Source organism: Xenopus laevis, chromosome 9_10L (assembly GCF_017654675.1).
Source record: "Xenopus laevis strain J_2021 chromosome 9_10L, Xenopus_laevis_v10.1, whole genome shotgun sequence".
In the NCBI taxonomy this organism is placed as follows: Eukaryota; Metazoa; Chordata; class Amphibia; order Anura; family Pipidae; genus Xenopus; species Xenopus laevis.
The window spans coordinates 66001385-66028390 of record NC_054387.1 but is presented as its reverse complement, the minus strand read 5'-3'; the positions used below and the strand labels follow the sequence as shown (position 1 = coordinate 66028390).

General features: G+C 36.9%; 1 protein-coding gene across 1 annotated transcript in view; it reads right to left on the bottom strand.

The window, feature by feature from the left end:
• The window catches only part of LOC108701317 (rho GTPase-activating protein 15-like), a 309425-nt gene that overhangs the window by 159674 nt on the left and 122745 nt on the right, over positions 1 to 27006 (bottom strand). The gene's annotated exons all lie outside the window — the stretch shown is intronic.

The window sequence follows — 27006 nt, the reverse complement described above, 5'->3', positions numbered from 1 at the left end:
AGGGTCGAATATTGATAGTTAATTAACCCTCGATATTCGACTGCCGAATGTAAATCCTTCGACTTCGAATATCGAAGTCGAAGGATTTAGCGCAAATAGTTCGATCGAACGAAAAATCATTCGATCGAAAGATTTTTCTTCGACCTAAAAATTGTTAGAAAGCCTATGGGGACCTTCCCCATAGGCTAACATTGCACCTCGGTAGGTTTCAGGTGGCGAAGTAGGGGTTCGAAGTTATTTTTAAAGAGACAGAACTCCGACTATCGAATGGTCGAATAGTCAAACGATTTTTAGTTCGTTTCGAAGTCAAAGTCGTAGGTCAAAGGAGCCAATTCGATGGTCGAAGTAGCAAAAAAAACCATTCAAAATTCGAAGTTTTTTTTATTCTATTCCTTCACTCGAACTAAGTAAATGGGCCCCCAAGTGTCTGAGGATTTCGTTTTCATTTTAAATCATTCATAATAGATCTCCATAATATAGGTTTCTACTTGATACATATGCCAGAAACAAAGCATATATTTAACTTCAATTCACAGTATTTTAATTCTTAATTGACTGGGCTTGGCCAGAGGAACATCAACTTTATTAAGTGTGGAATCTGTTGCGTGTTTTATAAATTCGCTTATGAATCTTGATTTTGGAAACATTTTCTAGTAAGTAGTAAGTGATAACTTTGTTCGCTGGATTTACTGTTTTCCTCTTTGACATACAAAACAGCCTTACTGTACAATGAAGACCTTGCACCCTGCTTAGTTATGGTGATGAAACATGTAAGGAAACCTAAACGTTTAACCTAAGAGGGGCATCTGGCTTAGGAATGGTAATAAATTTATAATCTTATACCTTAAGGGCTATAAATGCACTTTAAACAAATGGTAGACCTTTCCTCTTTCTTTGTGCTAACTTTGAAGCATGTCCAGTGCCCTTTTTATATCTATATACTTTGCAGGAGGGAGTATGTTTACTCTACTTTATTAATACATCAATAATTACTTTGTTAGAATTGAAGGAAGTTAAAATGAGATGCCACCACCATATTCTATTCAATCCATTTTCATCCTGCTCTTAATTATGAAGTTGGAATGCAGTATGTCAGCTTGTATTTTATATGCTAAATTTAACACAAATGTAACAATTCTGTAGCTAAACATGTCTGCAAAAAATATGTTAATGCACAAACAATCTATACTGAGAACAGTTTTTCATGCCAAGGAGGCTATTAAGTTATACAGTATAATAACATTTTAATAAATATGAAACACAGTTCAAATAAAATCTATGTGGTGATTTTCTTGGCACCATCCTCCTAGTGTACAATTTGGCATCTGTTTTTCAGGAAAGCGTCTGAGCTGCGCAATAATTATTTATTAGAATTTTTGAACAAAATTGTGCTTGTGATTTCCAGCTTCTGTAGAGCAATGTCGAGCTTGAGAGATTTGCAAGAAATTTTAGATTTTTTTTATTGTTGAAAACAAAAATACTGAATATTCGATTGGTTAGTTCAAAGATGACAGTAAGTAGAGGGTGATTTTGACCCACTATGCAGAGTGGGAGTAAGAGTTGCAGACAAGAGGAGAATATTGGAACTGCTTTTACTGTGTCAAGTGTCACCCAAATTCTGAAAAAAAACCTCTCTTGATCCCTCCAATCTTGATAACCTCCAACCTATCTCTCTGCTACCTTTCATCTTTAAACTACTTGAGCACCAAGTCTACAACCAACTAACGTCATTCTTCTCTGACAATAACCTGCTGGACCCCCTGCAATCTGTTTTTAAGCAACTGAAACTGCCCTAACCCAACTAACTAATTATCTTTTAACAGGTTTAGCCAACAACCATTTCTCACTTCTAATACTGCTTGATCTCTCCGCTGCATTTGTCACTGTGGATCACCCTCTCCTCCTCCAGACCCTCCAGTTACTTGGCCTTCATGAATGGTCCTGTCCTGGTTCTCTTGTTACCTCACTCATTGTTCCTTCAGTGTCTCCTACAATGGAGTAGCATCTTCTCCCCTACCTCTTTCTGGTGGGGTTCCTCAAGGCTCTGTCCTGGGCCCCTTATTATTCTCCCACTATACATCCTCCCTTGGCAAACTAATCAACTCGTATGGTTTCCACTACCACCTCTATGCTCTCTGCTCTTCTGATCTCAGCCCAGAACTCTTATCTCGGGTCTCCTCCTGCCTGTCTGCTATCTCTACTTGGATGTCGCAATGCTACCTTAAATTAAACCTCTCTAAAAAGGAAATGGTTCTCTTTCCTCCAACTAACACCCATGACATCCTAGAAGTATATATCACAACCAACAATTCCACTATCCAACCCCAGGCCAGGTGCCTCTGGGTTATCCTAGATTCTGCCCTGTCCAAAAGGTAGACTCTTACTTTTTTCTTGAAGAGATTGAGAGAACTTTGAATGTTTGCAGAAGTATTTAATATGCTATCTTTTGCTTAACAGGCAGCCATGCTAAGGATTTTAGTTGGGTTTAGACAGGTTCCCACATGGGAGAGAGCAGGAGGATCCTGGTACAGTAGCTGCAAGTATGTGCAAAATAAAAAAAATGTTTCTAATATAGTTAGTTCTTCAAAAATGTAATCTATAAAGGCTGGAGTGAGTATATGTCTACAATAACAGAACACTACTCCCTGCTTTTCAGCTCTCTAACTCTGAGTTAGTTAGCGACTTGAAGGGAGGCCACATTGGACATAACTGTGAGTTTGCAAATTATCCTTAGCATGCAGGTCAGATTCAAAATCAACAGGTATGACTCATATGCCCCCCCTCCTACCGTCACTGATTGGTTACTGCCTGATAACCAATCAGTGGAAAACAAGAAAGCTGCAAAGCAGGAAGTAGCGTTCTGTTATGTTCCGTTAGACATCCAGTCAATCCAGTCTTTATAGCTAACATTTTTGACTAATTAACTATATTGAAAACATTTTTTATTTTGCACAGTCTATTTACACAGTTTTTATCTTTACACTGAACAAGTCCATACCCTTCTACAGTCAAATGTTGACATTATGATTGAACATAGCACCTCAGCACTGCAAGGCATCAGTGCCAACTACTGTGTTTAATCTATGTATTCTAGGCATCCATATGTCAGCCATGGAATGACAGCTCACTGTTGCAGCAGTAGATCTAGTGGAGGATGCTGGGTTTTGTAGTTCTGAAGCAACTGATTGCTTGACATTTAAGAAATATCCTGATCTCTTTGATAGAACTCCTCTTTAGTTATAAGCAATGTGTGTCTAATTCTAATGAAAGCCAAGGGGTTAATATAGGCAATTGAGGACAATTAACTCTGAAGGATTAATATTAAAAAATAGAGTGTATGATTTCTGTTCTGCGCTTTCCAAGCCCTTTTCTTTCTCTGTCATTCTCATCTTCACAGCCACTAGACAACGGAGCTTTCAAAAGACTGCTACTGCTCTCTGCAGTTTAAAAGCCTCCACTTCTTAATTTCCTATGGTAATTAACTCTGTTTCCCTCCGTAGCAGTGATTTGCAGCAAAGCTCTTGGAAAGGCTTTGGCTGGTATTTTTTTCCCTGTGTACATTCTCAGCTCACTTTTATATATTGACTTGTTCGGCTTTCCGATAAATGATTCTTGGAATGGATTACTAAAGCATATTTGTAGTTTCTGCTATCAAATTTTCAACACCCCTTGGGGAGAAAACATCAGTAAGGAATGTTAGCTTTGAGTCTCTCTGGTGATGGAACAATTTATGATCACAGGCTTAAAATGATCTACAGCTAGGAATAGGCACAAATAGGGAAACATGTCAAGGCACAAATCTCAGAAGCAGACCTTGCTTCCATGGACATGATGCGGGAGCTAGCCAGCAATAAGACAAATCAACATGTACAGTATATGGGAAATCACAGAACTGCCACCCTTCATTTAGATCAGGTCCTGTTTTACTTAAATAGTTTTTGAAAGCTCCTCATAGTACATCTTGCACTTAAGGCACATCCAAGCATAAGCATGCATTTCTAATAGTTACATATTACTATTATGAATTCATAAGGGCAATCTAGACAATGAAGGAAAGGATTGGGATTGCCAAGACCTCTACTGCCTCACATTCAAATTGATAATGTTGCAACATACAATTGGGTATTTAGTGCTCTTATGCTAGCAGGTATGGGATGATTGTCTGAAATTATTAGAATGATCAGGGACCTGTGGTTTTCTGGAATCCAGATCACAATACAGTAAAGGTAGAAAACATATAAACAACTTGAATTTTGTTTATAAAACCCAGTGCTGAAAGGCAGAAGTGCTAACAACTGTGCCACCATGTTGCCCATTAAATACATGATACAAGAGGTAATTATGACTGCCACTGCTTCATGTGGTAAGTACAAGGCCCCACTGCAGCCTGTGCTTTTAGGCACCCCTTGCATGCCTATATAACTCCCCTCTGCCCTTCATAAACACTTTGCTACCAAATGCAGGCACTGCTATATTGATAGAGGAATGAAGGTCTCTGAGTTCTATTTTGAAGACCTGCAGCTATGTCTTAAAATATACAAAATCATTAAAAAAAGAAATGTTTGCTTAAATGGAACTTTATGGGAAATGTCATTCCAGCATTTTAGAGTTATCTGGGATAATGGTTTTCTGGATAAGAGAGGCCAGACATCTGCAAGGTACAGCTGTGTCCTTTTATCAGACACATTACTGATTATGATTCAGTATTGTTTGGTTCCTGAGAAATGTTAGTTGATAGACATAATGGGGGATATTTATGATGCACACACTGGCACCACAAATGACCCTTGAGACTGCCACCAGCTCTTTTACAATGTCACTATTCACTGTAACACAGAAAAGCCAGTGGCCTCTTATTAAATCAGAGCCATCGGGGACAAGAAGTCCTGTCTCTATTGGATTTGACACTAAGAGGCACTTCAGTTGTTATCAAAGGGTGTGCACTAATGCATCTGAGGTGTTGGTAACTTCCAGCTATTATCTTCCTGATTTTTATATTTAGCAAACAACTATGGGGCATGGGGATAAACGCTAATAGATAACAAAGCTGTTTTGTTGAATCTGTGCTCGCTAAATGCAACATGATAGTGAAGGAATGGTGGACTCTGGTCAAGTCCAGCTCAGCTTGGTTTAGTCATTGAATCTTCTTGTTTGTCCAACAGGACTGTAAGGGGCAGGTACTGAATAGCATTTCTATATAATGTACTGAACAGCATCTCTACATAATTAAAAATAATGAAGGTCTATAGTTTTATTGTCTGTATAGTCAGGGTTGGTAGGCCTAAGTATTGGGTGGAATTTATAGACCTTTCAGAAACTTGCACAAGTACAAGAGAAGCAATAACCCTTCTAACTAACCCCTTTTGTCTCTGTCCCTAAATATTATTAACCTACCTGCATCTGCCCTTCACTATGTCTAAAGAAGAAATGAAAGTAGATCAGATAGCAAGCCTTCTAAAACTTTCACCCTTGTCTCTGTACCTCGGTCTTACCTTCACCGTATGTTTAACTCTTCTACTGTACATCCATTTAACCCAAACTTGCATTGTATCTGAGAACAAGCCTCATGGTATCTTCTATGATTGATAAACTGACATTTTAGACCTGTTGCACAATGTTACCGACAGTCAAAGTATCACTTGTTTCCAAATTAAGTCACTTTATAGGACAACATGTCTAGGAGGGGCCCCCTGCCCCAGCTGTAAATACACCTCAGGCCCCCACCCAAGACACAACATCCTTCCGGCCCCCTCATACATACCTTTCCCTGCTCGCAGCTGTGTCCGGGGCCAGGGAGGGATGTCGGATGCAGCAGCAATAGTGGGTCTGCTCAGACCCTGTGTCTAGGATCTGTTATATGGAAGTCCATTATACAGAAATTTCCAAAATAGGCCAATACTACAGTATTCCCTACCTTTATTTAAAGGGAAACTAAAGTCTAAAATAGAATAATGCTAGAAATTATGTATTTTGTTTACTAAACATAAACATGAACTTACTGCATCAGAAGCCTAATTAAACAAATGATTTATGCTTTCAAAGTTGGCCACAGGGGGTGGCCATCTTGTAACTCTGTTAAACATCTTTGCAAGACCAAGACTATGCACATGCTCAGTGTGGTCTGGGCAGCTGCTTAGGGATAGTCATAAATTATCAAAACAAGTCAAATAATATCTGCAATAGAAGCTGATACAGCAAGACTGATTAATAATCAGAATATGTAGACTGCACTGGGCCCTGTGTTGTCATGTAATCTAATGTGGATTTTATAGCTTTTGTATTGTTTAATATAAACTTTCTCCAACTCTCCAGAACCAGTGGCTGCAGCAAGAAAATCCTTCAATTTGAATCCCAGTTTATCTGTTTAAAACTGGGTCCATAATCTTTGTCCCTGCAGCTGGATTTGGAAACAGTAGAGATTATGTAAAGGCAAAAATAAAATACCATTAACTGAAAATCTTCAATATACTGCAATTAAAAAATATGTACACTTTTTATAAGAAACCTGACTGTATGCAGTGAAATTCCCCTTTCATTTACTTGCTCTGACTGCTGCAGATATGAATCTCTACATGACTGGCTGTTCTACAGGGGAACAAGAAAAGCTGCTCTTTCTGGGAAGTCCCTCCCCCTGCTGTTTAAAAGTATGATCATTTCTCTGCAGAGCAGTTAGGGACTGTCTGAAGTTTCCTATCTGCAGCAGTCAGAGCAAGTAAATGACAGGAGAATCTCACTGCATACAGTCAGGTTTCTTATAAAAATGGTAACAAAATATAACATATATAAGATAAGCTCACATGATAAACTATTTTCCAGTTATTATCAAGAAAAGAAAGTAATCAATCCTATATCTGTACATGAAGGGTTAATGGACTTTTTAGCCTTTGCAGGCTTGCAGGGCATTTTGCACTCTAGCTGCCTAGAGGCACCTGCATCATTTGAAAGCCAGTGGGTTGTATGAGTTGGCACTGACTAACTGCAGCCTGCCTTTAACAGAAAATTGGTTAACCCTGAAAGTGCCAGAATGCTTGAAGGGGAAATAGATAATTGGTTTGATGCTGACTCTTCTGCTGAAAAGAGACTGTTACCAGTGAAAGCTCACTTACATAGCCTGATTGGCTTTCAGACTGGTGTCTTATACACATGCAAAACATACACACATTTAACTATACACATTGATATTGTAAAATTATGTATGCACAATAAGAACATAATATGTCTTACTGAACATTTTATATTCCTATGGATTCCTATGGATTTAACCTGACTTATTATATTAAACACTATTATTATATTGAAATTAAATGTTCCAACACAGTGTAAAAAGCAGCAATCCTGATGACCCCTATGTCTTATCCAACAGACTTTCATTGAGTTATTGAGCATAAACATTCCAAAGAAAAGCATCCATGTTCCACAATGGTATAATGAACACTGTTTTTTAGCTCAATGACACGAGTGTTAAAAATGCACTTCGTAGACATCTGCTCAGTATCCCAAGAGGGAAGAGGCTTATTTTTGCAGAATGAAGTCCTTGTTATGGTCTCATGGACATTAAAAAGAATAGCAGCTAATTATTTGGGTGCAGTTAGCCGGCGTTATATAATAGAGTTACAAGTATGAAGGAATTTGCATTCTGATTCGTTTAAAGGAATACCATACTGAATGACCTTATACATCCATCACCAACCATTTAGCAATCAGTCAGTAGAAATGCAAATATAAGGTATTGTATGGCATGACTTAAATAAAGCAAAGCACATACAGATAAAAGGTTCTTTCCTGCAATTTCAGTTTATTATCTTGACTTTTATGAATTACAAAACATTTTGTTCAAAATTAAAATTGTGCCTCAAATCTGTAATGTTGATTGTAGTAGGGTATTTTTTTTTTACACTTAATTACTTTAGTTTTTTATGCTGCTGAAGTACTGTATATGTCCATCCATGAGACTGACTTCTGGGGCTCTTACTCTTAGCAAGATGTAGTGTTTCATAAGACACAACAGCATTATCTCTCGTATTGGATTTATATCACTCCCACCAAAAATAAACTATTTAAGCTGTAAGAAGCCTTAGTTGTGGCACATCAAACAAAAGATAAGGAGCAGAGCCGATTGGCACTCGAATGGATCCACAAGACCAGAGATATTCAGTTAAAAAATTAATTTATTGGTAGAAAAATTAAAAATATAGCTTCATCTCCATCCACCCTATGGGGAAAATTCACTAAGATGCGAAGTTGCGCCAGGCGCAACTTCGCCGCACTTCGCCGCACATCGCCAGGCGTAGTTTCGCCAGGGCTCTGCAAATTCACTTAAATCCGAAGTTGCGCACAGGGGTAGCGTAAGGTTGCGAAGTTGCGCTAGCGTTGATTCGCTATATAAAGCGAAGTTACGCTAGCGAAGGCTAATTTGCATACGACGCGAAATTCAAATTTCAATGGAGGAACACGTATCTGCACTACAAATGCCTAGAAAACCTTCAAATCAGCAAATAAAAATGTTATTTTGCCCTACACATGTGCCACTGTCTAGGTAAGTTGCCATGAGTCAGGAAATGTAGGGGGGAGGAAGGGGAGCCCCAAAAAAATTTCGATCTTTTTCAGCCTATCAGCCATCATGTAGAAAACACGCCAGCGTTTTTTTGGGACTTTTTTTTAAACAATCCCTATCTACTCTATTGCGCTTCGCCAGGTCTGAGGTGGCGAAGGAAGTCTAGCGTAAAAGGTAGCGTTCAGTACACTGCGCAAGTTAGTGAATTTGCGTAGTTTCGTCGCTAGCGAAACTTCGCCTGGTGTAAGGTTGCGAAGTAACACTAGCGAAACTATGCCAGCGTTCGTTAGTGAATTTGCGCAGTAGCGAAAATGTCAAAAGCTAGCGAATTAATGATAGCGTTTGACGCTTCGCGGCTTAGTGAATTTGCCCCTAAGTGTTTCACACCCTTAAGGGTGCTTAGTTATGGGCTCAAATGACAATCACAGGATATGAGCATTTATACACAACACAACCAATCAGAAAAATGAAAGAAAAAATGGAACAAAAAACCATTAAAGAGACAGTACCTCTATATTTCTTCAAGAGGTTAAGTATTATAGGGAAGTATTTAAAACCATTTTTGTTTATATAAAGAGTATACAGCAAACAAAGCCAATGAACTTTTAAAATACTTAAAATATATGAAGTATTATTATGAAGTGTGAGAAAAAATGGGTGCAAACCACAATACTTTTTGTATTATACAGTATAAGCCCTGCCCTACACTTCACTAAATTTTCTCTGCGCTACAAATTAGAGGTCTGAGAACTGCATCAACCACATGAATACAGCAATGCTTGATTTTGTAAATGATGTATTCATGAGGAGGAAGCAAGAAGAGGCAAATAGGCAATAGGCATCCTTCACCTATCCACCAGAGGGTTTTTGTTCTGTGCCCTGCAGCAAATGCTTTGAAAATGAGCACTAAAAGGGGTAGGGACTTTGTGCCTCTTAATGCTCCTAGTGTTTGTGGCAGCAGCATAAGTAAATGACCGCTTAGATCTTTATTAAATTAAAGGTAACAATATTAATTAGCAATATAAAAGAGGAGGTACTATCCACATATACAACTGTGCTAAATATACCTCTGTGTATTTTTGTCTGTATTTTTAAGCTTATTAGTTGGTTTTGTCCTTATGCAACAAAAGAAACACACTAAAGTTACACCAAAGTGTTAGGATTCAGATGATTGCCTATGGCTAATATCAGCCTTAGCATAGCCTCGGCCTGTATCTGTTTCATGCCACTGCATGTTGAGTATGCAAGGTGCAAAGCTGATTTGTAGGAAAAACATTTCTTTCATCAGTAACATAAATCATATTATCAGTTCATTTCCTATCAAGAATTGTGACTCCTGACGGTTCTAAAATACACCGATTTGAACCAAGGAATGAATTCTCTGATCTTGTGCATTTGTAAGTGTTTAAACTCTCCCTATTAGTTTAAAGATGTCTTTTTTTCCAATTAAATGTTAATGAGATGTTAAATCAAGATTTTCACTGCATGTTTTCTGTGATTTTTCAGTTGGATGTCAAAAAACCTATTATACAATTTAAAAGGCTAGTGGGCACCCAGGATAAGTTGGCCAACGTTGTTTCTCTTTCAATTAATACCACCATGGCTTAACTGGTAGTGTTATAAATACCTATGGTGCGGCAAACTATGTTACTGAGCAAATAACTGCTGCTGAATTGCCTGCCCACAGCTACCAGAGGCGATATAATCTTTCACATTCAGAGGCACTTGATATTGCAATGAATGTATGGCAAGTGCACAAACACGGCAATCTTTCCAAAATAATATCGTCCAGACCTGTTACTCTACAGTTCATTGTTCAGAAACCTCGAATAGAATCCTGCACAATAGAACATTCCACAGTGTCATGGATTTCTCATAATGCACAGGACAATACCTATCATAAAGTCTAATTGTCTCTAATTACGGTTCGTTACCAGCTAGCTAATTGCTGATAAGTTTACAATTTATACCTTTGTTCTTCATTTGCAAATGTCACCCACCTGCATAGATTTGAATAAACAAATAGATATGGCTCTTCCAACAAAGCAATTATGAATGTTCAAAATAATGTCATCAGAGTGGTCGTTCCAACCATATAGAACGCACTCAGATTATATGCATAACATGTACTGGATAAATATATGGATGATGATGATGGAGATGATAGATAGATAGATAGATAGATAGAGATGATAGACAGACAGGTAAATAGACAGACAGATAAATAGATAATAGACAGATAAGATAGATAGGTGATAGATAGATAGATAGATAGATAGATAGATAGATAGATAGATAGATAGATAGATAATATATACAGTAGATAAGATTTATAGACATACAGAAAAACAGATGATAGATCTGAACGAATGATAGACAGACAGATAGCTAGATAGATAGTAGACAGACAGATAGCTAGATAGATAGATAGATGTAGTTCACCCCATTCATGCCCAGAATGCAACATTTCCCCCTATGTGCATTTGCATTTTGATGAGAATTTTCTACTTTATTCTTTTGGGGCACGGCTGCTGCGTGTCTTGATATAGGCTGCTGTGAAAATCCTGAAATTACCAGAAATTTTAAGGGGGTTGGATCCTTCTGTGTCAAAAGGCATACACTATTCAGAACAGAACATGGGATGGATGTAAACACAGCGAGTGCAACTACATGGAAGTGTGTAAATTCTCCATATATCAATGTTGGATTCCGTTGGTTTTCATCCCCGTAACAGAAAAGTACAGCCAAGTTAATTGGTTCCTGAGATAATTGGAATGGGTGTGTTATGTGAATATTATAAGGACCTTAGAGTGTAAGCTCCACTGGAACAGGGACTGATGTGCATAATGAGCAGTCTATGTAAAGCTCTGCATAACCATGTTGTGTCTATGTATACATAAACAATACTACTACTATTACTACTACAACTAATGATTATAATATTAATAATAATAAAGACAGTAATTTGGAAACATTAAAATCTCCATTATATCAGGGTTTAATTAATTGTTTCAGTTACGTCTTATGTGCATTGCAATTTTTTTCTGAAATGATCACTCATTATTTCAGGAATTTTGCACATTGTCAGTACTGTATATTTCTATAACTCTTTACTTATTTAATATTTGCTACTACTGGTCTCTCTTTCAGGCACACACAACATTGCCTACATCTGGTGTGGGAATAATGAAAAGTTTGTTTGTTTTGGAGCACAATTTTATTATGGGTTCCACCAGTAGACAGTGATAGAACTCTTTAGAAGCTCTCAGACTAAAAAGACACTAGGGAACCATATTTATTTGAATTGGCACTCATATAGGTTTTCTCCATTTACCATAAAGATCAAGAAGTGTGTTCTACATATGTCAGATAAAGAAAAAAAAATCTAAAAATGGTCATTTTGGAAATGGAATATGTTGATCATTACAGTGAAAAGTGTATATAAAGAGGATATAAAGAGCTCTCCTTGTCTAACATTGACCAGTTCAGGAGCGCACTTATTGGAAAGGAGAAGTTTTATCTTTTAAACAAGGGTGCTCTTGACAATATTTTTCTTTTTGATTTTAGGATCACCAATGCTTTTATGCAGTGGTCCCCAACCAGTAGCTTGTGTGCAACATGTTGTTCACCACACCAGGACTACCTCAGAGACACTCTGATATCTGTTCTAACTGGAGCCACGTTGTCTCGTCTCACTGGGGCTCATTTATCAACACTGGGCAAATTTGCCCATGGGCAGTTACCTATAGCAACCAATCAGTGATTAGCTTTTTAAAGCCAGCTGTAAGTAGAACAATGAATGCAGCAATCTGATTGGTTGCCATAGATTACTGCCCATGGACAAATTTGCCCAGTGTTGATAAATGACCCCCACTGTGTATTCGTAAACTGCTGAGATGACAATAAAGTTTACTTTGACTTTGACCAATCCCTTGGATGTTGCTCCCAGTGGCCTCAAACAGGTGCTTATTTTTTAATTCCTGGCTTAGAGGCAAGTTTTGGTCTCATAAAAACCAGGTGTACTGCCAAACAGAGCCTTGTGTAGGCTACCAGTCCATATAGGGGCTACCAAATATCCAATCACAGCCCTTATTTGACATCCCCATGGACTTTCTCATGCTTGTGTTGCTCTCCAACTCTTTTTACATCTAAATGTGGCTCACGAGTAAAAAAGGTTGGGGACCCCTGCTTTAATGTAATTACAGGAGGAAGCATGACTTTAAAGTCCACCGATCTTATTTCATTGTAGATACACCTTTGGATAGCTGGTGGTATGATCGTCATCTTAAGCATTTATAAACATATTTGTGTGGGTCCCCACTGGGTACTCCCACACTCCAAAAACATACAGGCATGTTAACTGGCTCCAGATAAAAGTGACCCTGGTATGTACGAATGTAATAGGGACCATCGATTGTGAACTTTGGACAGGGACTGGTGTCATGAATCCCTGTAAAGCACTGTATAAATGTGTTGATGCTTTCCATCAAAAATTAAAAACCTCTACAATTTACTAAAAGGATGACACCTTTTGGCTAATTAACATTGACGAACATTTTTGTATTTTCTGCCAAGTGAAGTTTTTTCAGTACAAAATATTTGCCAGTTTACCAAGTGTACCGGAGCAAATCTTCACAAAGAGGTAATTCGCCAGGTTCTGGTGAGCTACTGTACAGTTCTAAAGCTAAAACATCCCAATCTATACATAATCTCCTCCATGCCAATATCTCGCATAAATTATTTCTTTATGGCATTTCTAGAGAATTTTTCCTAGGACTGTATAGGTGAAAATACACTGGTGAATTTCACAGAGAATTTATACCATGAGGAACTTCTGCACCTTACACTTGCAAGTAAATACATATTGAGGCAAAGCAAACTTTCACTTTAGTAAGGATACCTCAATATGTATGATATATTTTATATATTTGAACACTATGGGGCCCATTTACTTACAATCAAACTTCTATTTCTTCCACAAATTTGTGGGTTTCCTATGTTTTTTAAAAGCTCTAAAAATTTGAGATGAATAAAGTGTAAAATTGTAATAAGTGTAAAAACCACAAAAACCTCTAGTTCAAAGAATTGCCCGCCAAAGTTGTCAAAGTCCGATAGAAGTCAATGGACGCTTCCCTGGTCCTATTGGACCATTTTTAATTGGGGTTTTTTTTGCTAGGAATTGTCAGAAAAAATCAAATTATTAGAGGTTTTAGAGGTATGCAGATTTTTTCGTATCGTTCAGCGTATGTTCCGTTCATACTTTTTTGAATTCTGATCTTTTAAAAAAATTTCACGACATTCGTTTAGAATAAAGTGAGTTTAGTCTTGGTTTCAAAAACCTCTAAAAGCACTACAATTAGACCTTTAATAAATAGGCCTCTGAGTTTATGAAACATCAGTGCACATAGGGATTATTATTGCTTACTGCATATTCCATCAGAATAAATCTTTAACAGTCATGTCAGCAGTTTTAGATAATTTTTGGGAGTCTTCAAATAGGAACTCTAACTTCATTTTTCTCAGTAGATCAGTGATAATATATATAGTGAGCCCTAGTTATGTATAGAGGAGTAGTGGAAGTGATATACAGTACCTTAATCATTAAGGGTCCTACTCATTTAAAGCTAAACAAGATTTTGAAACTCCCAAAATTCAGTATAGTGCTCCCTTTAAAACAGTCAGTAGTATAAGGAAGGTGAGAGTGACAGTTTATTGAATCAATATAACTTATTTTAAGTGAAATTACCAGGTTGTATATGAGGCTGGTGCTATAAAGATGTCAGTGTGATGAGATAGATATCTAGTATATTTCAAAATTTTCTTATTTTACATTTTTTTCAGGATAGTACTTTTTTTTTTTACTGCTTTTTAAACAAAACATTTTTTTCCAATACTCCATTATTTCTTAACACTGCTGAAATACCAAGTAAGCGAGATTCTACTCTAAAGACATTCAATTTAAAGTAACGACATGAGTCTGGAGTGCAATAATGAATAGCCGCCTGCACGTATTATTAGCACCCCAACCCTCATTACAGTCAATCATTTGCAAAAGCAGGTTTCTCTACAGATTGCTAATATTCATATACATTTTGTATTAATAAATCTTTAACTAATGCCACCTGGAAAACAAAAAATCTTTGTGCAACAGTAGATATTTTCTTCCCAATTATGAACATTAAAAATGCATTCAAAAATGGTTCCTTGTCTTCTTGTACTAATTAGAACACCTGCTAACTTTTACTCGGCACAGACGTATTTGCATTTCATCCAGGATTTTGCATGTCGTTTGTCAATTTTTGATAGACAGAAATTTATAGAGAATTGTTTCTAAAAGTTAATCAGCATCTCAAATAACATCTTGTTTAAAAGGAATCAGCTCTCTATTGCATATTATGTTTTCCCCCCTTTCCTTCTCTTTTTTTCTGGGAATCCTAAAGCAGCGCAGTGAAAGAGAAGATGGTGTTTTTATTCTCAGACTAAAACAGACTTAAAGCACACAGATGTATTTTTGTTCACATGCTGTCCTGTATTGTAATCCTACACCTGCCAGTGTTGTGTTTAGATGAGGCTCTAATTAATGAGATTGTGAGAAGGACTGTGATTCCTGGGAAAGTAGGATAAATCTGCACCCTATACAACGATTGGAATAGCTTACCTTGAATCCCTTATGTGATTCTGTAAATGCACATAAATAATTGATCATCTTAATCTAATTCTAAGGAATGTAGCCAACATAACCTAGACTTTATTGACTGTAAAGCTATTCAACCACCAGCACAAGGCACACTGTATCCTGTGTAAATGTAATAAGTGTAAGGGGCTGTTAATAACAGCCACAACATCATCAATATCAAGTACAATGCACTAGAGATGGCTGTAGCACCCACAGCAACCAAGTTCAAAAACTTGAAGGTAATCAATTCATCCAAAACTGTCTTTGCTAGAATATTTTATATTATTTTATATATATATATATATATACACACACACACACACACACACACACACACACACACACACACACACACGTATATGTATTTCTTGAGACCTGAATAAGCGTTCTTTCCATCATTTGGAAAGCATATTAAAAATGATCTTAAAATACAATTTATAATACACAGTTCATCTCTTTATGTTTTTCAGTTCAATACAGAAAAAGTTTGGCTTAAATACCATTTGAAGCTCGAACATGTAATGAATACATTAAAATACAGTGCAAGGGATTTTTTTTAGCTGTAGCTTAAATGAATGTTTCATTTACAATCTATTTATTTTCATTACAAATTAATGCACAGTATCGTACATACAAGTCAAGAGATGATTGCATATAGGCAAACAAAACAGTATGAGGCACTGAGTAGAATCATTATGCAAAACCTGCTCTCTTTTCAACAACAAGATTTTGGAATGCGCTAGAAAAAATTTACTGTACTAAGGCAAAAAAAAAAAAAAAAGAACATATTAGAACATGAAGTGTATGGAGGTTGAAGGTGTAATAAACATGAATTTTTCTGAAACAAGGAAAATAATTCTTTCAGGGTAAGATGAGTAAACGAAACATTTCAATATGTCCAAAATTTATGCAAGCGACTTTTCGGCCACGCATCCAAAACTGGACGTGGCGTCAATTTTCGAGTTGCACAATTTTTTTTACAAATTTTTCGCCGTTTCGGTAGTTATCACTAATAACAATACCGTACATTTGTTGCCTTACAGAGCATTTGTTTTTAGATGGGGTCAGTGACTGCCATTTGGAAGCTGGAAAGGGTCAGAAGAAGAAAGCAAATCATTAAAAAAAACTTATACAAAAGAAAAAATGAAGGCCAGTTGAAAAGTTGCTTAGAATCAGCCATTCTATAACATACTAAAAGTTAACTTAAAGGTAAATCATATCTCTTCTCAAAGACATCTTGGTTTGACTTCTGAGTCTGACTTTTTTGGAACTGCCACAGCCAGTCTGCTTTGTAATCAACACCATGGGACAAATTCACTAAAGCGCAAATTCGCCAGTGTGACGTCATTTAGTTACTTTGCCGATTTACTAAAGGGTGCTGGTGAAAATTCGCTAGCGAAGTGTACCTACTCTAGCGATACTTCGCACCCTTACGCCAGGCGAAGTTGCGCTATGGAGAAGGGATGTAACTACGCTAATTCACTAACTTGATTTTACTGAACGTTAACTCTTGCGCCAGACTTGCCTTCGCCACCTCAGACCAGGCAAAGTGCAATAGAATAGATAGGGCTTGCTTCAAAAAAAGTTGAGATTGTTTCTAAGTCCTAAAAAACGCTGGTGTCTTTTACTTTTTTTTTTTTTTTTTTTAAAATCTTATTATTTATTGTGTTTTTTCAAGTCTTTTACTTTTTTAATGGTGATGGGCTCAAAAAGATCGTACATTTTTTTGGGGTACCCTCCTTCCCCCCTACATTTACTAACATATGGCACCTAAACTATACAGTGGGCACATGTTTAGGGCAAAATAACAACTTTATTTTATTTTATGAAGGTTTCCTGGGCTTGTGTAATGTAATGTATTTGCTGCTACATATACGTCCATTCAACTTCAACTTGTACTGCAAATTAGGCATTGCTAGCATAACTTCGCTTTGCTTGACGAATTAACGGTAGCGCAACTTCGCTACCTTTCACCTCCCTGAGCACAACTTCGGATTTTAGTGAATTAGCGGTGCCCTGGCGAAACTTCGCCTGGCGAAGTGTTGCGCAACTTCGGAGGTAAAAGAATTAATTCTAGCACTGTAAATATTTGTCCTCAACACTCTTCATTTAAAGCATATAATTAGAAGCACTGATTATATATATAGGAAGATGAATGTACTGCGTGGGTACTTTAGCTTTAGAAAATATTGGGAACCAATGTAGGGCTCACCATTTGGTTCAACGACTCGTTAAATAATATATATCAACTTCTGCTGTCATTATAAAGCAGAACTGTGTACCAGTTGGTAGGTGAGTTCTACTGTCAATCACATGAGGGGATACCCAGCAGGTGATTATGAATCAAGTATCCAGAAAAGAGAATCTTAAAAAATATGCCTCCGTATGCCTGACTGTTTCATATGCTTCTAAGTATGTCTCCATATGCCTAACTACTTCATGTGCTTCTCTTATCTTTCATAGATAAAAAAATGTTCTGCATATTATGCAATTTCTCATACATATTGGTTGACTGTGGGGAGAAGATAAAGAATATTTTTGCAGTTTTAGAAATATACACCTCCTTTGTATCTCACAGTAAGCACACAATATTTCTGTAGTCATGTTGCCTACCTGTGTGTAAGCAAATATCACTGCTACCGCACAGAGGTCTAGAAAAAGATGAAAGAGAGGGTAGTATTTGCCATGAGGAAGGTCTAGCACTCACTATATTTTAAATAGTGCTCTTGGGGGCTACTTTACTAAAATCTCAACCTTTTTTCTAGCAATTTGCCAAAAAAAAAATGTCCCTGGCAAAAACATGCAAAAAATTATTAGAAAATGTATCTTGACATAAAAAAATATTTTTGACAATTAGTGATGGGCGAATTTGTCCCGTTTAGGCTGAAAAATTGTCTAAATTTCCCGCGAAACTGTGGAAAATTCACGAAACATCTCATTTTTGATGCCGGCGTCCGTTTTTGGATGCCGGTGTCCAAAAAAACGGACGCCGGCATCTATTTTTTTTTTATTTGAATTTATTCGCCAGTGGCGAATCACATGAATTCGCTCCTGCCAAATAAATTCGCCCATCACTATTGACAATATTTGGGTTTAATATTTGTATAAAAACACCTGAAAAGCTTGCTATAATTTAGCCATCATTTACAAGTACTTCTGAACAGGTAAGTTTTTTTAGTTGACAAATTGAATGAAAAATTTCACTTGTTGAAAAATTAAAAAAAAAAACACAAGAAAAGAAAATAGCCCCAAAGTAGACTTTTCATAAATTAAAGCAATATTTACAAAATTATCTGAAAAATAAAAATTTAAAAATTCAAATGTATTTGCAAAAATCTATTTGCATGTAAGTCAATCAGCCCCTTACAACTGCAATATGATTTAAGGTCAGTTTCCTTCACACTTTTTAAAAAGGTATTTTGGTGTGATTCATCAAATATTCATCATAATTAGGGATGTAGCGAACTGTTCGCCGGCGAACTTGTTCGCGCGAACTTCGACCGTTCGCGTCCGCCTAATGTTCGCGAACGTTCGCATTTTGAGTTCGCGTTCGATTCGAATACAAATCTTTCGACCATTCGACCATTCGACCGCTAAAATCGAACGATTTCCATTCGTTCGAACGATTTCCATTCGTTCGAACGATTTCCATTCGTTCGAACGATTAAAATCCTTCGAACGTTCGATTCGAATGAAAAATCCTTCGAACGTTCGAATCGAACGATTTTAGCGGGTGTTCGAAGTTCGCGAACTGTTCGCGAACGTTCGCATTTTTTGCCGGTGTTTGCGAACGGCGTTCGCGAACACCAAATCGGCAGTTCGCTACATCCCTAATCATAATACAACTGCACAGTTGTGTAGGGGTGATTTTGGGGCTGCTACCTTTTAAAGTTACAAGAGGCGTTTTTTTGCCTCCCCTTGTAATTGGCCACTCAATGCCTAGTCTGTCTGCCAATGTTTTTGGTGTCCACCATGCCTGTGACATCTGCTTTTGGTTCATTTAGGCACTAGCGCACTGTGGCTTTTGAGGCAGGGCTTGAAGGGAACTCTGGAGGTATTGCCTGGTCAGGAGGTGGACATATCTCCAGGCTTCAACTCTGCTCCCCAATTCGGAATGAAAAGCAGGAAGGAATGAGCGACACTGAGCACAACTGTACAGAAGTATAATCTTTAATGAAAGTAGATTTAGCCAAAACTTTCTGTGGGAAAATCTCAGGTTTCCCACTGCGCTTGGGAATGTAAATGAGCCTTATGTCTAAATGAAAATGCTAACAATAAAATGAAGATTGTATATGTTTTCTGTTTACTGAGCTTTGCTGCCCACTTCATAAAGAGAGAGGCGAAATATAAAGGAAGATAAAAAAAAACCTTAAAAAAAGAACTACTGCAATTTTCAGTATATATCAATATATTCTATATCAGACAAACTAAACCCCTGTAAAGGGAAACACCCCCATGCACTGTGCTCCATTTCATCCTCTCCCTGTTTTCTCCTCGTATAGTCTATTACTTGAAAAAATGTCCCTTGGATTGAACTCTGACCTATTGATGCACAGAGCTCATGTGCTCCTTCTTCTGTATCTTCGGGTCCCCTTAGTTCACTTTGGCAATTTATGTAGCTTTCCAGCACATGCACAGTTGGCGCTAATACCAAACTGGATGGAACTGTACATGCGCCAAAGAGCTCAATGTCAGGGGAAAAAAAATAAGATGATGAAGATGGCATATGGGAGCTCTGCTGTGCTATTTGGCAGCTATAGGTCAGTGTTACATTCAGGGACACTTTTTCAACTAACAAACAATGCAGGGATGAAGCGGTGGGGTTGGGGGAACAATGGAGCACATTGCATGGGACTTATTTCTTCTTTAAGATATATCATTGAGTGGGCCAGTTTTCCAATACACCTTGGGGCACATTTACTTTGCTGAAGGAATAGAATAAAAAAAACTTCGAATTTCGAATGTTTTTTTTTTGGCTACTTCGACCATCGCATTGGCTACTTCGACCTTCGACTACGACTTCGAATCTAACGATTCGAACTAAAAATTGTTCGAATATTCGACCATTCGATAGTCGAAGTACTGTCTCTTTAAAAAAAACTTCGAACCCCTACTTTGCCACCTAAAAACCTACCGAACCTCAATGTTAGCCTATGGGGAAGGTCTCCATAGGCTTTCTAAGTTTTTTTTGGTCGTAGAAAAATCGTTCGATTGATAGATTAAAATCCTTCGAATAGTTCGATTCGAAGGATTTAATCGTTCGATGGAACGATTTTTCGTTCGATCGAACTAATTGCGGTAAATCCTTCGACTTCAATATTCGAAGTCGAAGGATTTACATTCGGCAAACGAATATCGAGGGTTAATTAACCCTCAATATTCGACCATATGTAAATCTGCCCCTACATGTTAATGGGACAGACTAAAAGCCATAGCCATACAAAGAAGTCTATATAGCCCTTGGGTTTCATAAATCTTATCAGAGGGCCATGAAGCTTTAAACCAATACTATCTTGTTATAACTGTATTTAAAGAGACATTATCAACATTGGAATTGAAACACATTAAAGACAGTGCTAACAAGATCAAAAATTCATTAACTACCCACCTTTTACTGCAATTTTTGAATGCAGAATTTAAATAAAAAGAATTAAAAAAAATGACAGGGAAGAAAATATGCATTCAGCTCTAAATCTTAGAATTCCTTGATGCCTTGGTGATTGTATTTGTTTCAGTTTGGGGAATTTTGTTATTTCTTTCTATTTGCTTTGCAGTATTGCAGCACCGCTCAGTGCCTAATTAATTACATAGTTCTTTCCCATGCTACATGATGTTCTCAGTCAAATGCTACCGGTGTGAACTCTGCTTTATCAAATGACAGTCAGGGGAGAAAAGTAATGATTAATGAGAAGTTGCCAAAAAGATTTAAAAAACACTGAAGTGTTACCTACCAAAAGTTCTCCTTCTGTCTGGAATACAGCACAGATTGCAGTCGTGACAGGAAATCTGGTGCTATTGTTAATGCCATGGCACTTTGCGTTTTGGCTTGCTTTAGTCCAATCTGTGACATGCTTGTGAATATCTTTCTTCTGTACTGTCTGTATGGCATATGGATTCCTGGGATGTAACATCAGACCTATCCACATAACAAGTGTTCAAAGCACCTTATTATTTTAAAAAGCCAATTACTCAAAAAAAAATCCACAAATGTTAAATGTTTCACATTTAATGATCATCTGATCTGTGAAACAAATGTAGTTTGTCTGAAATGGAAAGTTTACTTTTTTTTTTATGCCGTGCTTATTGCCAAGGTTGCCTGAAATTCATACAGTAATTACGAGGATGAAATGAAGAGAATGGATGTCTCCTACAACTTCTATTTTGCTTTTCAAAATCTAAAATATCACCTTTTATGAAAAATATGCTATCCTGACTTTGTAAATAGCTTTTGGTGTAGTTCATGCACGGTTACAATATCAATATGTATTACCACCATAACAACCATAGCAATTGCTATTAACAAATGCACTTAAAGGTCTAAGTAGATCGATTCCCCAATTCAAGTTTTTTTTGCAAATATACTAGTAGGGATCAACAAAAATAGCAATTATTATTAACAATGGCACTTAAAGGTCTAAGTGCATCAAGTCCCCAAGTTTTTTTTTTTATGGTAGGGATAGAGAAACAAATTACAATCACCAAAAACACTCCTTCACCAGCTCTTCCCCTGTCTATGGAAGGAGCTGTCCAGGTGCCATGTTAGGAACAATATGGCAGCCTTTTTTCCTATGATTAACAGTTGTAGCACAGTGATTAGGACTTTCTCTAACAAGGCAGGGCAATGTATATTACTGCATGGCTAAATGGCCAAACTGTAATGTAATTTTTCTTGCCATTAACTCCAAAGCACTTTGACAACAGATTTCACAGTTTTGCAAGTTACATTGAGTAGGAGAAACAATAGCCCGTCTGACAGCACATGACCAGGGACAATTACCTTAAATAGCTGCCTACAAACCAATTTACAGCTAAAAAAATACATTAATTGGTTCAAGAATAACATTTTAAATGGTAGAATGAATTACTTGCAATGTACACAGTCATTTAGTAATAAACATTATACCATAAAAAATCATGACAGAATCCCCTTAAATATATAAGGGGTTAATCACTACTCACCACGCAGTGTGGACATTTTTTTGGCACTTTGCACACTATGGGGCAAATTCGCCAGTGTGACGCATTTCGTTGCTTCGCTGATTTACTAACGGATGCTGGCATAAATTTGCTAGCGAAGTGGACCTACTCTATCGCTACTTCACACGCTTACACCAGGCGAAGTTGCGCTATGGCGAAGGGACATAACTACGCTAATTCACTAACTTGCACATTTTACTGAATGTTACCTCTTGCGCCAGACTTTCCTTTGCAAGGGCAGACCAGGCGAAGTTCAATACAATAGATAGGAGTTTGTCCAAAAATAGTTTTTAATTTTTCTAAGTCCCAAAAAACGATAGCGTCTTTTACTTTTTTAAGGGTGATAGTATGAAAAATAGCGTCAATTTTTTTGGGGGTACCGTCCTTCCTCCCTACATTTCCTAACATAAGGCAACTCAACAATACAGTGGGCATAACTTAACTTTGCTTTGCCTGACGAAGTAACGGTAGCACAACTTCGCTACCGTTCTCCTCCCTGGGTGCAACTTCGCATTTTAGTGAATTTGTGTAGCGCTAGGGAAACTACGGATCTTAGTGAATTTGCCCCTTTGTGGTGCCTTACCTGTATTAGGCAGAAGGTTGTTGTCAGGCAGCACTTTATCCAATAGGGGTGGGCAGGAGGAGTCACATACTGCAGGTATCCCCCACCCACCCCTACCAGCCCCCTAACTTGTGCGTCATTCAGAAGTTAAGGAGCAGAAGGAGGGGCAGCACACTAGCTGCTTTTCCTGCTGCTATAAAGGCTGGGGGTAAGGTTGGGCTAGCTGTTCCTCTACCTCTAAGATATAACATATCACAGGCATTCATAGAGCTCTCCTGCTGTAAAAATACTAGTTTATAACTGGATAATAATGTTCACAAAACTTTCCCATAATTATATGCATGTCATTGTGATTTCATTATAGTAGTGAATTCAGACTCAAGCACTTTTTTCCATAGTGGAAAAAGAAAAAAACATAGGTAGTAAGTTGCAATGGTTTGATCAATTAGGACATTTGTTTGATTCCCAACAATGGCTACTGTGTCATCTATTTGAACATGTTAGGAAGGAACAATTGTAGCTGTGGAACTAATAAAATGTAAAAATAGGTTGTATATATATTTCCCAGTTTGTGAAGCCAAACCAATATTTATTTAAAACTGTAATTTTATGTCTAAACAGCTATGAAACCTTTACGACCTGTCATTTATCACCAGCAAAAATTCACTGTATGTTTTACCACTTAAATTGAAAATTATAATTATTCAGGTACAGGAAGGATACCCTACAGGAGCAACAAACAAACAGTAGCAAAAGTATGGGAAGCCATGGTGATGGGCTTTTCTGGTCTAGAGTATTAATGAGTTAGTTAATTTAAAGGTGATGTTTTTGTGGCAGTGTTGAAGGTTATAATAAGGGAAACACAGTGCTTTTCCCTCTACCACCCTTACAATGTGGAAGTTATGAATTCTGGTTCAGTAGGTAAAGATGTGTTTCACATGGGTATCTTATTGCTATGTCTACAACAATTTTACATTGATTTATATGTTGTGAATTCATATGCTCTTCTAGTTGGCTACAATCTGTTCAATCGGTTCTAGTATACACCTGGATATGGACTGCAAAACATGACTGCAATAGGATTTCACGCTTCACAAGAATTGGGCTAAAATAATTAAATTTCATAACTAAACATTTAAGGTGTCATTTATTAATGCACCAGACACAAGTGCAAGATCACTAAGGGGCCCCTATGTGTCTCATCCCACCTGCCAGTGCTGGTCATCTGTAAATAAAGTCCTTTATTTCAAAACAAACTAGTTCCATTTACAAAAGCAATATACAAAATGATAGTCATCTTATGTTTTTAATACCATAAAGTAGCAACATCTCTTCCTGCTGTGCTAATATGCTAAGGAGGTGAAGGAGGAGTGACAAGAGAGCCAATGCATTGGAGAATGGTGCACTTTATTTATAAAGAAGAAATGCAATAATGATCAATCTGAAAGGAAATCACTGAATCCCTAGATATAACATATAACATATATAATTGTAATTATTTAATTATTATTAATTTATCCAGTACCATCTATGTTTATTGTTTTTAGATTTAAGCCTAGTACAGGTATTGGGTATTACGAATTTGAATCAAATTCAGTTCAAGTTTTTGGGTCGGTAAAATTTGTCCGAGTTTGAAAAATTCAATTTTTAAACAAATTTCCCCCAATCGAATTTCAAGTAAAATTCATGTGAGTTAAAAAAAACATGAATTCAAAATTCAGATCTTAACAAATGTGCCTCCCAGAAATAATCCATAATTATATTTCATAGACAAAGCTGTCCATAGCCAAGTAGTTCAAGTTTAAAAGGTAAAAATATGTGTTATAATTTATGCATTTAAATGTTACAGTACAACTAAATAATTAATATTACTATACATTCCATACTAAAAGATATATACTTAAAACATTTCATGAGCTACATTTATCTAGCATGTTGTTGATTATTGTAGTTAAGATTATGTTTAGCGATGGTGTAAATTATAAATTGCTACAAAAATGATAAATGGTAAAGATTTTTTTCTAAACTATCACTAGGGCAACAAGCCAATAAGTATCTTGGTATTGAGCCTGAAGTAATGTATACATTTGTTGGGAAGCACAGTATTGCTTTTGAGTAACCTCTTGAGAGATTTTCAATGTGTAGTTTCAGGTTCCTTATTCCACTCGTGAGTGATTTGCATTTTTTATAACTCAAGCAGAAATAATTTATGAAATTAACAATATTTTCACAAAATAGAAGGCGGTGTTCTATGATTTAATTTGAATTGAAATAAGTATTACAGGCGCACAGGTTAATAAAAAACAGGTGAACCCTGTCCTTTTCCATTCAAAAATGAACAAAGGGTTTTTATTGACTAGTTAAAATTCTAAAATCTAACTAAGAAAATGTGTTCTGTCATTCCTTGTCTTCTTGTATTGCTTCTTAATTGTTTTTGCTCAGAACTGATGATAGGAACCAGGGCTGTCATCAGAAACTTTGGGGTCCTGAACAATTTATTTATATGGGGCCCCCATGAACAGAAGAATGCAGTACCAGCATGCTCCTTGTGTGTTCTGGAACAATAGGTTGAACTAGTTGGATTTTTTTATTTTTGAACCACAGCTACTATAATACAAACTCACCAATAATAATAAGCAGTGATGTAACTATATAACTCCTGATGGCTCCAAAAAGGACTGATAAACAGCAGTAATATATATGTTCATTGAAAATGTCTTAAGGGGCCAATGATGTTGCTGTGGGGCCCAATAAGTAGTCATTCCACTGCCAAAGGTAATGTAGGAGATGCTCATATCATTCATATATATTAAAAAGTTCATATAAAATATATATGTTACTTAGTCAGTTAGTTCATTGGGGAGTCAGTAGAACTTCTGCCTTCCCCTGCTCTCTGTTTTTACTTAAATTACATTAATTGTGTATGTTTAGGGGTCCAATTTGCTAATAACTCAGTCAGTTCATTTGGGGTTAGCAAAATTTGCAGAAAGTTTAAACCTACCTGCCCCTGCCATGCTGCTTTGCCTTGTCATTGCTTGATACATAAATTACAAAATTTTTTGTATATTCTTTATTTATTTAACCAGCAAAAAGGCATTCCTTTTACATTAGACCATCAAGAAGCAATGAAGTGGAATCCAGAATATAAGCGGTAAGATGGTGGTATCCTGATACACAACTTGTACAGATTATTGTTCACAAAAACAACATAACTTTCATCGGACACAACTGTTAATAATTTAGATTTTAAAGGTAACATAAGTCTTTGCATAAGTTAAATAAATTGCTTATGTTTACAATGATGTTGCTGGGGGGGGCCAAATGACCATTCTTTCCACTACTGAAAAGTTCATGTAGGAGACCCTCATATAACTCCATAAATATATCTCAATATAAATATATACAAATGTACTATTATAAGTAGTTAATAGAAATAGTTACAATGATTAATGTGCTAATAAGCCAGTCAGTTAATTGGCGACCAGTGGAATAAATTAGATTCATATTTAGGGTAATTGACTATTATATCTGTCAGCTTTTGCAGGTCTGCCAAGTAAGAGAGATCATTTTAAATCTCAAGGTGCAGCTGATTAGGAATAACAGTAGTCAATACGAGTTTAGAGCTAAACTTAATGGAAAATGTAAACTGTCACAAAGATTGATGCATAATGCATTTCTAGTGATGGGCGAATTTATTCGCCAGGCGCGAATTCGTGGCGAATTTGCGCGATTCTCCGCCAGCGAATAAATTCGCGGCAAAAATTTGCGGTGTCACAAAAAAATTGTTCCGAAAAAACGGACGCCGGCGTCAAAAATGGGCGCCGGTGTCAAAAAACGGGCGCCGGCGTCAAAAACGAGACACCAGCCCCGTTTCGCAAATTCGCCCATCACTATGCATTTCTCTTTTATAGGAAGTTTTGTAATATTTGCAATACATGATTGGGTAGCTATTGTAGGACTTACCAATCTGATGCAGGCTATAAACTTTGATAGGTATGAACTGCATTGTGAAGTTTA